Here is a 13,941-nt window from a genome sequence, read left to right as displayed (position 1 = left end):
TAAATTGAATTTATGATATAATAAAAGTAAGTACTTTTTCATAAAAAATAATAAAAAAGAACTTTCAGCTCGTATTGAACATTTTCAACACAGTCTAATAAAGTTAATTTTTGCAATTCTTCCATTGTTTTATTTATTAATCCAAACTAATTACAGAACTTTAAAATTTTCTGATTATACTGTAGCTTTGTTTATAAGACGTTAGGCACTCGAGTGGTTTTGACTGATCATATTAATTATTACTTGCTCTGTGGACTGATCACGTGATCAAAGTACTGCGAGTACCTTACCTCGAAAACGCCAGTGCTCACAGTAGAATATGGCGGCGATTAATGACGTCATAAATTTCCCTAGGGTACTGCGGCAGTATACTGGCAGTCCATAACGGAACGAATTTTTCTACAGTGATAGCACTGTTCAGTGGTTGCAGTGCATATCGGAAGACACCCTTAATTTATTTTTAAATGTCTGATTTTTTTGATATGTTATTAAGATAGGTAACTATTACAATGTTATGTAAAGTAAATGCATACAAGAGGTAATATTATATGATTATATTGTATTTCTACATGATTATATTTCTGCCCGCGGCTTCGCCCACATTTTCAAAGAAAAACCCGCATAGTTCCAGTTCCTGTGGGATTTACGGGATAAAAAGCCTACTGCCTATGTAGCCTATGTCTTGCTCTAGGTCTTCAGCTACCTACATACCAAATTTCATTAGGTTTCAATCGGTTCAGTTCAGTAGTATCTATAACCTATTTGCATGATAGAACAAACATCCATTATCCTAAACTTACGCATTTAATAATATGTATTAGGATGCTTATGGACGACGGTGACCATTTTTTATTTCATTTCGTAAGAAGGCGTCCATTAATTACATAATGCAATGTGAAATTTGAATTTCTAGAGTAAAGTGCGTTGAATTCATGAAATAAGAAAGCTTACAAACTTACTCTTTTTTACGTTATATGTATAGAGTACCTATAGTTAAGCTGATAGATCATAGATAATAGACCTAGCGAAATCTGGTTTTAATATTTGTATACACTTAGCCACATAGGTACATGTAGTAATTGTGTACCACTATACGTAGGTACATGTAGTAATTGTGTACCACTATAAATCCATAATGTAGCTCTTACCATAATATTATGCTTTTCAATTTATTCATCATTCACAATCTCGTATTAGTACAGTCACTGTCTGTCTACTCGAGACAGGTTCTGAGTTCTGACTGACAGTATAGGAGGTAAAATAAAAACACGACAAACGATCACCAAAATGTTTTATTTCAGAATTATAAACATTGCTTAGGTACAATGCGCAAACCATTGAACGACCATTTTTCTACAACGACAAAATGTAACAATACTTAAATCATGTACAAAACTTTATACTTATCCACTTCCAGAGTGGATAAAAATTTACCTACAACAGGAGCTTTCGTCTAGAAAACCGGTTTCTAAAAGATCTGTTAATGAAAAAAAAATTTTTGTATCTTGATTGAGATGTGAATAAATTTTGATTTTACATCGAACTCTTAGTTGCTTATCAACATTATGTTACAAGAAACAATAAAGTTTACAAAAATACAAGTTACCAAATTTGTAAAATTAATGAAAAATATATAAATTGACATTCCAGATCCAGATAAAATAAATGATATCAATGTGAAATTCGCGAATGTGTATTCAATGGGATCGTTTCTTATTAGTTTCAATTTTCCCGCCTTGTTATGTACAAATACACCATTAATATTATATTTTAAAACCACAAAACGGTTAAGACATTTTCACTTAAATCTAAGTAATTAAAATGTTTTTTTTTTAATTATAAATTGTGATGGACTGATACAATATAATGTGATGTTTCATTAAAATATCTAATTATTATTAATTATTCCACAAAGAGATGGGGGGGGGGTTATTTACAGTTTAGTAGAAAGGTAGGCATATTAAATTTTGTGACTACAGCACCCGAATAATTTTGACATCAATAGAAAGGATTATTCGAAAGCTACTAAGGAAAACTTTGGCTTCTCAAACTACAATCTATCTAAAAATAATCATCTACTTATGCATAGTGGACAAAGTTATGGAAAGTTATAATGAATATCACAAAATGTAAAGTGATGCCTCATGTAGATGGGCGGAATTGTAAGTCTATGCAGCATTTTGTGCTACAATTGAAAATGTGCAATTCAATAAAAGGACGCATTCAGGGATGACAAATAATAACAAAACGACATCGTTTTCTTTATATTATTTTAATTAGAAATCTTACGAATTAATGAAGAATTAATGCAATACGGTTGCATAGATCTTGCATAGATGCATACTTTTAGATACCTACCTGGATTCAATTATTATAATTACTTATTAGGCCCGTTAAAAATTTTGTTATATTATTATGTATATGAAATTATGAAATCTGTACAATGAATTTATAAATGGATTAAGAAAAAATTCAGCGGCCCAACTTAACGATGGCGATTTGTTATTAAGATTCTATCTCACGGTTAACGCATGGCAACATTTTAGTCATAATGTTTATTTATTTGAGAGAGAAATAATATAGGAAAAGCATTCTAAACAGCTGTAGTTATACTCGATTAAGCACAAAATCTGATATTCGGAGTACCAGCTCCGTCGTTTTGTGTTGCCTACATAAAAAAGCAATGTAGGTACCTAACGTTATTTTCGGAAACGGTTTATTCAAACCATAGAGATGAGATTTAGCATGTTTTATTTTGCACATTTACAGTTGCAATAATCTACTATGACCACATTAGAAGTGAATCAATTAGTGGCCCACCACAAAATGCTAGACAGATAACACAATATAAATAATGATATCTTAAACTCTATCTAGGTATTCTATACATAAAAACCTTAAAATTACTAGGATACTTTCGTAATTAGCTATAAACTAGAGGTATAAATTAACATCAGTTCGTTGAATTGTGTCGCTATAAAGAACCTTCAAAATATCAGTTTATTATATTATTATAGAGATGGAAAACATTTATTTATAAATATTCAAAAATTATACATTGTGTTCTGCGTCTTACATAATATAATAAATTCTAAAAACAACTGGTAGGTATTTAGACAATGTAACTAACGGGAAGGATACCTACACTTTATTATAAGGTATTTTTAAACATTCAACAAATTGGATTCAATCTAAATTAAATTTATAATTTATGTAGCGTAAAAAAAACTACATCGGAAGGATTTTTTAAAAATTGAATTGTCTTAAATTTCAATACCATTACATTAAAATGGCGCTACAAGGTAGAATTTTACGAAACTTTTATTATTTTTCTTTACTGGGCAGAAAGTTTCAAGAACGGAGGAAGGAGGGAACGATCAAACAATGTTTACGAAATTTATATTAGTTTGTTTATACATAATATAATATTAAATATACAGAATATTTACATTACTTTATAGTTTATAGTATAATCATAAAGACATTTTTGAAATATGAAAATACATTAAAACTAATTTATTCTTAATGTTAGTCTGACGGGAATTATTTCCAAGGACGAATTAAAATTTCGGCGCTCATTGTATCGAATTTTTGCTGGTAATTCTTTGTCAATGTTTAAAATATCAATGTTATAAGTAAGATGCATCGATTTGGTATACCGAGGGCTTGTATCACAATGTACAGGACGTCGCAGTGTGGGACGGCCTACAACGAGATGGACAGACGACCTGATCAAAGTGGCGGGGAGCCGCTGGATTCAGGCCGCTGGTGATCGGTCATTTTGGAAATCTTTGGGGGAGGCCTATGTCCTGCAGTGGACGTCTTGAAAGGCTGGAATGATGATGATGATGATGATGTATCACAATATAGCAGTATCTAGGTATACTGAAGACCGGGTCCGGCCGACGTCGATTGTACCTACTGAACTATACTCGATCTTAGCTACAACTATCTGCGAAAATTTCGTCTTGGAAATGTTAATAAACACGCGTCGAATGTAATTATCGCATTCATTTAAGTTAATTAAATTAAAACCCTTTAAACTTTTAACTGAAATGTGCCTAGCGCGTTGTATGGAACCGGCCGGTATGAAAAAAGGCATAACAACTTTTTATTTAACCAAACTAAAAAATATCATCATTAACTATGTAAATAACCTTAACTATATTTTTTATACACGATACTTGTTCTGGGCACTGGCTATGACGATGGCGACCGTTAAAATATTGACTAGCAACCTTGTGTAAAATTCGGAATAAGGGGAACATGTATTAAATATTCTTACACAAAATTTTTGAGATCATCCAAAATTTATAACAGTAACAACATTTATAAACGTTTTTGACGGACTCGTGACGGAAATCGGAGTTGGACATGATGAGACGAATGGACCGAGAGAGTTACAATCAATATTTTGTGGACATATTCATAATTATTGTATATTCGAAAATTCATAACCATAACTATACTAAACTTATGTTCAAAACATAGTAATATAACGATTAATTGAAATGAGCAGCATTACATCCAAACCAATTAAAATTAAATCACAGATAAATACCGCCTAAATTGGAAGGAAGTTTAATTTAGGGACTTAGGGTCCAATGGGAATTAAGGTAAGATCACGCAGGGTTTATCGAATAGTGATGTCAGTAGTGGGACCTTGCGTGAGCCTAGAGTTACCACTGGGAACAGCTTAACAGACGTGATATAGCTATATTGGGCGGTATCTATGGACGCTCCGCCCGACGCGGACGCCTGCGTGATTATTGCACAACCCTACTTTAGGGCGGCACGCTTTGATTATACCACGATTACCGCGAAACATAGAGGCCTTCATAGCTAGCAGCACAGATATACAAAAACAACAGATGCATACAAATGTCAATCTGCAGTGACACACCACAGATTATGAACTGAACAGACGTAACGAAAACGAAGTTGCTAAACAATAATTGTCTACCTATGGTTTTGTATATCGATACATTTGTAACAAATTAAACTTAATAATATACAATACAATGTTTAAATTAAAGTAAGGTACATTTCGTGTCGCGAACACTTGTATATATACATGTCTATACAGATCTAACACTATGGTTCGGTAGTCCGGTTGGGGCCCACTGGTAGCAACAAAACTTATTCGCTTGCGATCTCCGACGTGGATGCCGAGGGAGGCTCGGTGGGGTGGAGCACCGCCTGGAAAAGAAAAAACAACAACGTTAAAATATAGACGTAGAACTAAGCATTCAATTAACTATCAAACAGTACCTATACCTATTTCGAACAGATTAAAAAAAATAAAATTATAAGAAGGTTTTCTTGAATGTACACGTGTTAAATTAAACACAAAAAAAATACCTAGCCTGCGCTGTTGTTACTTATTAATTGTATCTATTGTTCATACAATTATGTGTTTAAAGTTTAAACGCAATGTAGGTAACGAGTGGTATATAATTTAAAAAAATTGTCTTTATTTATCATGCACTTAATGATACTTAGATATATTTATTAGGTGTATGACCATTGACCATATATTTAATCGTCAAAAAACTAGTCGTAAAAATTAATTCTAAATTCGGTACATAGGTATCTAATTAATTCATAAAAATTATATATGATTAATAAATAATCAGTAGCTATGGTCCATATATAAATATTCGGTAATAGCTACGATTCTCATAATTCATGCCATTGACAAATAAATCATCCAGTCTCTCTCATGCATTAAAATTAAAAGTAGGTAAATGGAATAATTTAAAAGTTACATATTTTGTAATATTTAAGACACATTAAAAATGTTCTTGAAATTCCTATCAACATTTTATTCTTAATCTTTGCGTCTGCAATTACACTCACTTTTAGATTAAACATACACATTACATAAGATAAAATTAACGATGTAAAATATATACATTAGAATGGATTTTATACGCCTAAAATGATAATAAGATAGCCCACTGAATTGATACAATCATTAAAATTGATTAAAACATAAAATTATGCAAGTCCACATACAAAAAGTGTAACGATTCAATTGAGATCCCCCTTTAAACTTTATCGAATAAAAAATCGTACCTACTCAATACGCTTGATTGATGATTATAAATGATACATTACATTTTAAAGATCGTTTGATCGGACTGAATCGAATCTATTTCCAACTCCATTCTATATCGGTCACTAGGGCAGTGTACCGGTTTGCTTTAGTAATTGTCTGAAAAAACATCGCCAACGCAACAATGTTGCATGTAACGTGTATTTGTCTGCGTTGCGTGTATGGGCGATCCTGTTTTATGAGATTATATTGGAACCGCAACTTACACTAATAAGTTAATACTTAATAACCTATTTTATTTACATTATATTAAAAGATTAAACTTTTTTATTTACCTACTTATCTATTGAATAAACTGAATTATCAACTAGCTTTCAAAACCTATTTTTACTTAAATTTTTAGTTTATTACAATAGCAACGCTAGGATGAGCAGTTCCTAAATACATCGTTCCTTATTCATTTCACAGTCATTAGACGTCCTGAGGTTCGCATATTCTGTAGTAGATTGTAGATATCCATTTCAGACAGGTATCAAATTATTCAAATATTATAATATAAAGATATTTGTAGATAATATACCCAAATACGTCACTTTATGTAACAATAAGCGTTAAGTCCAAGTAAAGTCTATAAAATTTCTGAAACATGCCCTTTTGACGATTTTTTAATCTCATAAAATATGTTCCTTAAAATGAGTATCACGGCGATTAAGGAGCTGGTCTTTATTAAGTTTTTCACGTGAACATATCATAAAATATTAAAAACAGTGTCCCACTGGTGGTCAAGAATTTATTTTTACGTTCCTTTTATTTATTACTAGCGGTCCGCCCCGGCTTCGCCCGTGGTACATATTTCGCAATAAAAGGTAGCCTATGTTCTTTCTCAGGGTCTAAAGATTATCTGTGCCAAATTTCATCAAAATCGGTCCAGTAGTTTATGCGTGAAAACCATACATACATACATATCTACATACATACATACAAACTTTTCCTCTTTATAATATTAGTATAGATAATGCTCTTTCACCCTTCCAAGGGGTTTGACGCACTGCACATGCTTAAACTAGATGACACACACAATAATACACGTCCGAAAATGACTATTTTATATAAATTAGTATTTTAAATGGGTTTGACGCATTTGGTGCACTTCGCAACTGGTGCACTTCTCAACTTGTACCTACACCATGCTCAAATAGTGAACTTAGCAACTGGTGCACAATGTTTTTTATAACTTTCGGGTGACTTTTATATGATCATTGAAAATTATTTGAGGAAGAGTGTACCTACTTAAAAGGTTGATAATATTTTTTAAGAAAATAACCTACGCAAAACAAAAGATTCTTTAATTTTTAAACAATTTTTCCAAATCTCCACTCATCATAAAAAGTGCACATTTTGCGAAGTGCACCAACTGAGAAGTGCACCTAATGCGTCAAAACTCAAACCCATTTAAAATACTAATTTATATAAAATAGTCATTTTCGGACGTGTATGATTGTGTGTGTCATCTAGTTTAAGCATGGTTAGGCCGTTGATTGCTAAATCGCTTAGAAGGTAGGCAAAAACCATTTTTCATGAAATTAACAAACGCAACGAAAAAATATGAATTATTTATTGCATATCAGCACCATTCTCGGTATAAATGTAAATTAGTATGTGTTTTAATAATTTAGCAAAACATCGCTACATTGACTAATAAGAGATTCGTGTTATAATTATAATAAATTACAAGGATAACAGAATGATTATTTAAAGTTATGAAAATTTAACTTTTATGGTTATAAGGAATATGATTTAGAACCGCAAAGCTATTGGAATTATTCGAAAATCCCATAAAAAGTGACATGAGGAGAATTTACGATCTCCTTTGTGTACAGACGTCGAGTGGGAAAGTTTTTAACGTCCGTACTTTACGAGTTACCGCGAATTACTGACGGATATATTCAATGAAACGAGACCTATTTTATTTGGACACATAAATCTAGGAACGACTAAGGAACTTTTAGATTGGAACAAAAAATGATATGCTTTGACGTGTCAGCTTGAGTATTGAATATTGATACAAATCAGAACAATGATTGATCAATTTTTGATAACTGATTATGTATTTTTCTTTATCACGCTTACACAGACTTGTAACAAAACTGAAATATCTTCCTGAAAAAAAAAACGTAGCCCAGCAATCTTTATTACCATAAATGGAAATAAAATATCGAACTATGAAGAAATATAAAATGTTTGTTTGATATTACTCATGCCCTAGCTTTGTTCCAGTCTGGGAGAGTTAGTGCAATAACAACTCTGTTTCCACAATTTTCATCGATTGTCCGATTAGTAATTATAGACGATGTTTCTAAAATAACTGCCAACTTGTGTTTAATAATATCTCCGTAATAATTTACATTAGCTGGAAACGTTTTGAGATATATTGTAAACATAACTCGAGAATGTTACTAAATGTTACGACTTACGAGTAAAACTGACACAGAGATAGGTAGTTTTCTTTATAATGTGTAAATTGTTGGTACCTAAGAAACTTAGGAAAGTAGTAGCAGTTTTGTCATCAATCTATACTAATATTATAAAGCTGAAGAGTTTGTTTGTTTGTTTGAACGCGCTAATCGCAAGAACTACTGGTCCGATTTGAAAAATTCTTTCGGTGTTGGATAGCCCATTTATCGAGGGAGGCTATAGGTATCACGCTAAGACCAACAGGAGTGGAGCCACGCGGGTAAAAACCGCGGGGCGCAGCTAGTTCTTGATACATGTACCAATATTGATTTTTTTTAATCTATTTGAATTCATACATTAATTTGTCACATTAGATTTGGGTTCAGGCCCCCTTATGTATAACCTGTATTAACGGGACCTGTTCCTTCCCTAGGATTGATCCCTTGCATGAATAAAAAAATAGAGAAACATAAATTAAATCGTCCGTTTGTTGTTAAAATCGAGTCTAAAGGAGTAAGTTACATACAAACATACAGGAAAAGCGTGTTACAACTTTTAATATAAAATGGGCGCTTATTCCGAATATTATATTGAAGAGAGGTGTCAAGCACCAGAGAGGCATTAGACGGGCGAGTGGCCTAGATTTAAACTGGAAGAGGCTCAAACCAGCTGACTTTGTAACAATGACTTAAATACCTACCACACGTTTAAAATATTTTACCTTTGTTACCAAAAAATTAGCCTACTTACAAAGGAGCTAAATGCTACTCATAGATATTATTATTAAAGAAAAAATTGTACTGTTCTAGATCATTTCGATTTCTTCTTTTTTAATTTCAAAAATATTAGAAACATATGAAATTGATTGTTGTTGCTTATATTGAAATTCCTTTGTCCCAAAACGCACACACAAAAATAAGATAGGTACCATTTTAAGATTTTTAACAAAATAACAAATAAACGACACCAAAAGATGCGTAGTAGGCAGGTACTTTACGTGCATAAATCAACACCGGTTTAATGCCGACATTTAAGCCGATTGAAATACTAATGTTTAACCCGTCTTATTTCGACATGCACCTAACAATTTAGCACGAAAATTATAGCGAAATTTGATATGCGAACAAAAAGACTTGTCAGATTAACGGAGTGGAAAAACTTGGACAAATTTGTATAACCTTACAAAAAGACGTTGGAGACTCGAAGCGCCGGGCACTGGGCAGGTTGTAAGCAAGTCAGACGTTTTAGCGTCGGGTTGTGGATCATTTACTGACTACTGTAATATAGATGTTTGTATCATTGCAACACCTGATTACAAAGGTGTAAAATATAGTTAAATCATTGAGAGAGAATTGATAAATATGTAGGTAATAATTATATATCAAGCACAAAAATATGTTTTTCTTTAATACCAAGTTGTAATTCAAAGAATTGTACTGTTTGTAGGATAAAAAACAAGGTTTATACCTACTTATCTACAATTTAATAGTTAATATCTATAATACCTAAATGCCTTTGACCGTGATAATTATTAGATACCAGCAATATCTTACATCTTCCACCTTGCTAAATAAATCAGAACTTTACAATGCTTCCTGTTAAATATTGAACAAAGATCACAGATTATATCTATCGGTGTTGCTAACATGCTCAACAAGGGTCTTAATATTTTCATAAGGCGATTATAATTTAATCATATTACAAAACTAAAACAAAGCGCCGACAGCTTCGAAGAACCGATGTTGTGTGTACGGCTTCATACGTACATCATTAAAATTGACGAAGCTAAGGGTCAGTTTCCTTCTTGCTGATAAAGTCACTGATAATGTATAAAATACTTTTTGCTTTCAATTTTCATAAACTATCATTTTTTTGTTTTTAACTGACAGATAAGCTAAACAAAAGAAAACTAAAGATGTAATAGATAAAACTAAACCAACTAAAGATGTAGTACTGATACGATTCAACTAAGAAAGTATAGGCTCTGTGTCAATAACTGTATAAACCGTCTTAAAATTAATTCAAACTAAATATTATCAAATGACATAATATGACACAATATAATAATTGTCATTCACTTTTCTTATTCTTAGTTGATCGCATAGTACCTATGTGAGGAAAAATTTATTGTCATAGTTAATTAATTAGGGATATACATTTAATTATACATTGATGCAATATGAACACATTTCCATTCAGAACAATTCATAATCTTTCGGAGATGAAAATTTAGTCGCTATAGCGTTAAAATTGTATGACGAATCAAACCTAAGAATAAACCGCGACAAAACAGTCAGTGAAAAAGCCCTGATACAGTACTAAATGTCATTTCCTCGCCACGGTTACTGCAATTTATCTAAGCCATAACATCCAGCGTATTACGAACGATACTGGTGAAATCAATGTCAGTTAATATAAATTATGAGTTTGCATAATCAAGGTTTAAAATTTAATCAAGCGTTGTTATATTGGTCCATATCTCGCTTTAATCATGGAGCGTAGAAGCGAGTTATGTGAAGTCTCGTAAAATGTGATCGTAAACGCCGCATCCACTTACTTTTATTACTTACTACCTCCATGTGAATGTTTCGTAGGAAATCAGCTTTATTATAACTCAATATACGGGGAAATATTAAACTTTAAATATTATTGTCGGAAAGTTAAAGTTCAGAGTTTCTCTTTCCAGTTAATGTTTGACTGCTTTATGAAATAGGTATGTGACAAGCGAAATTGCGTCTTAAATTAAAGCTGATATTGTTTTTATTTGTTTTAACTATTATGGAGATTATGCTAAATATACTTTAATACATTAGGATAGCAACAGTAGCGTATAATACCCTAATTTACGACAATTGTCTCAATTCCGCGTTCAGCCAAACAGCTTTATATCTTGCTAAAATGTTCGGTGATAATCCTAATTTGTTGCCATTCAAATAGCATATTATTATAAACATAACTGTTTTGAACTAATTCGAAATATTAATAGATATCGTAACAAATTGTATCATCCTTGGCAACAACATCGGTTAGTTTAATTATATTTGAAAAGTGACATTTTAGTCTATTTCTTAGTAATAAAGAAATCAATGACCTCAATTATTTTATATTTTATATTTTGTTGATTCTGAAAACTATTAGCTATAAACAAATGGGCTCGTATAAGAAGTGTTGTTTCGATATGTCCTAGGTCGTAATTCGTAAACAAGGATACAGACACTGTTAATTATATCATAAATATGTGTAAGTGAATAAATTATTTACTTATACATATTTATGATATATTGAATAACTTATGAAAAACAAATTGTAGAAAAATTTATGAGACCGATATGTTAAAGAACTAGTCATTTTACCAACATAAGACGTATATCAAGCACATGTATAATGATAAATTGTTGTTCAATCCATCAAAGGATCTCTTCAATGGAACATTAATAGGCAGGTGATAATACTAATGGTTCCCTAACACCATAACTGAACTAACACAACATGATGATCCAATGCAAAACACTTTAACGAGCAACTTTGTATTCAAACATTTGCGCAAAAAAAAACGTCAATTGCTCCGCAAGAATTTATACCTATAGTGCAAGGCAAAAATACCCTGCGACACTTCCCTTAAACAGAAGCTAATAATAAAAAGATAACAAACACGCCATAACATTTTATCCGCCCCACAATATGTGCGAAGTTTAAAGCAATTTGCGCTGCCGGTCAGCGGTATAAGCGCTTAACAGCGCTCTCAAGCACTTTACTGGCGATTATTTTTACTGATCTAGCCAAACGTTTAGTGTTATTGTGGGCTTCAACGTTATTGTGATCGTAAAATAAGTAATATTGTAAATAGTTTTATAGTGCTACTTGATATACATATGTGGCGAAATAGCCCTTTCTGGGTATCAAGATCAAAAACTAGGTATGCAAAAGTAGAAAAATTTACTTTTACAACGGGCTAAATTGTTTTTATATTCCATATGAATTGGGAACGCGGACAGATGGCCAGCTTTTTAATCTTTACAAAAACGAGTACCTATTCAAAGGAGAATAAAAATCAAATAATAACTAAACTACAGAGCTTGGAAATTAGTTCTTTATACAATTTATGAGTAACTCATAAATGTCATTCGTCAACATTGGAAAGCCGTCGCACAACGTTGTTGATCCGAAACTAATAGCTCGTTGAAAGAGCATATTGTATTTATTTTATAGTTGTTTTTAATGGAGACTTAACACCCATGTCGAGAGTACTTATAGGTGTAGAGTTGGGGATAAAGAAGCTTATACTAAATGTATACTTTTTTGATTTTCTTTGAAACTTATTTGAAATTCATACGCATGAGTGAAAAACTGTTTATAGAGCCAGACATTGCATTTGCAGTGCATTTTCTAATAAGTGACGGTCTATGTTAAAGAATAGATGCTTTGCTGGTTGAAAATCCTGCAATTATCATCAACTTATCTTTATTCGAAAGCTAATTCGAATAAGTTATATGTGCCTTTTCAGAGAGAGGAAAAGTGTGAGAGAATAAAAAATAAATATTTCACAATTTGAAAAATAATTCCTAAGTGTATATGCTTCTTAATATTTGAAATATATTACAATATTAGTAAGAATTATGCGAGACGCAATAAAAGTTACAGTGTTTGAACGTGAAGTGTCTTTGACAGCCGCTAGCCGGTCGGCGGGAAGTGGAGCACTCGTAAACGTATTTCATTATGTTTTGTTAAGATTAAAATATATAATACAGATTAAATAATACAATTGGTGCCTGTTCACGGTGGTAAGTTCTAGAATAGAAGAAACAAATATGCAGTGTTATTAGATATTTTTAGAAAATCATATAATGGATTGGATACAATATAGATAACTTTTCAGCTGTGATTTTTAAATGAATAATGAATTATCCTAAGATAATATCGTTATAATCAAATGCAGCGATGTTAATTAAAGTGTTAAGGAACAAAATTACCAATTAACAGTACTTTGCAATTTGCATATAAAAAGACTTAATGTAATTATGCAAATATTGATTATTGTTCTTTTTATAACATTGCATTGCGCAGTCGCTTTAAAACTACAAACAGACAATTTGCAGGCTATAAATCGATAAAATTTGCTAAATTTATAACAAAAAGTATCATAAATTGTGTTTTATAATGTAATGTACAAATGTTTTAATGAGTTACAAGTTTACATTAACATTGAACAACTAAACAGTTTGTTTTTGCCAGAATTTACATAGAGAAGTATGATGGGAATATGTTGAACTTTATTTATTATTTTTATTACGCTCTATTACCTATATCTATAGGAAAAGCAAGCATATTGTGTCTGTTGCTCCTTCACATTGATTTCTTTGATTGCATAAGTATAAATTACCATAGTATTAATTTAAAAAAAATATAGCCTTCTTATTTCGTCATTGTAT

The 13,941-nt window shown here is 31.6% G+C and overlaps 1 protein-coding gene and 1 long non-coding RNA gene across 3 annotated transcripts in view; one reads left to right on the top strand and one right to left on the bottom strand.

Moving 5' to 3' along the window:
* Window positions 1-1,274: 1,274 nt before the first annotated feature.
* dsx (transcription factor doublesex) overlaps window positions 1,275-13,941 on the bottom strand; it is a 141,797-nt gene continuing 129,130 nt past the window's right edge. For both annotated transcript variants that reach the window (XM_089706512.1, XM_089706513.1), the window contains exon 4: window positions 1,275-5,199. The gene's annotated coding sequence lies outside the window, so the exon portion shown is untranslated. The remainder of the gene's footprint in view (window positions 5,200-13,941) is intronic.
* Window positions 3,949-13,941, top strand: part of LOC149480318 (uncharacterized) — a 147,566-nt gene continuing 137,573 nt past the window's right edge. Inside the window, exon 1 of the long non-coding RNA XR_016317006.1 lies at window positions 3,949-4,068. This is a non-coding gene — a long non-coding RNA (uncharacterized LOC149480318). The remainder of the gene's footprint in view (window positions 4,069-13,941) is intronic.

This window comes from Colias philodice, chromosome 18, assembly GCF_061535455.1.
Source record: "Colias philodice isolate Cphi_HAF_F1 chromosome 18, ilColPhil1 Martin Lab GWU primary, whole genome shotgun sequence".
NCBI classification, from domain to species: domain Eukaryota; kingdom Metazoa; phylum Arthropoda; class Insecta; order Lepidoptera; family Pieridae; genus Colias; species Colias philodice.
Note: the sequence above shows the minus strand (reverse complement) of the source record. Positions and strands in the feature narration are given on the sequence as shown.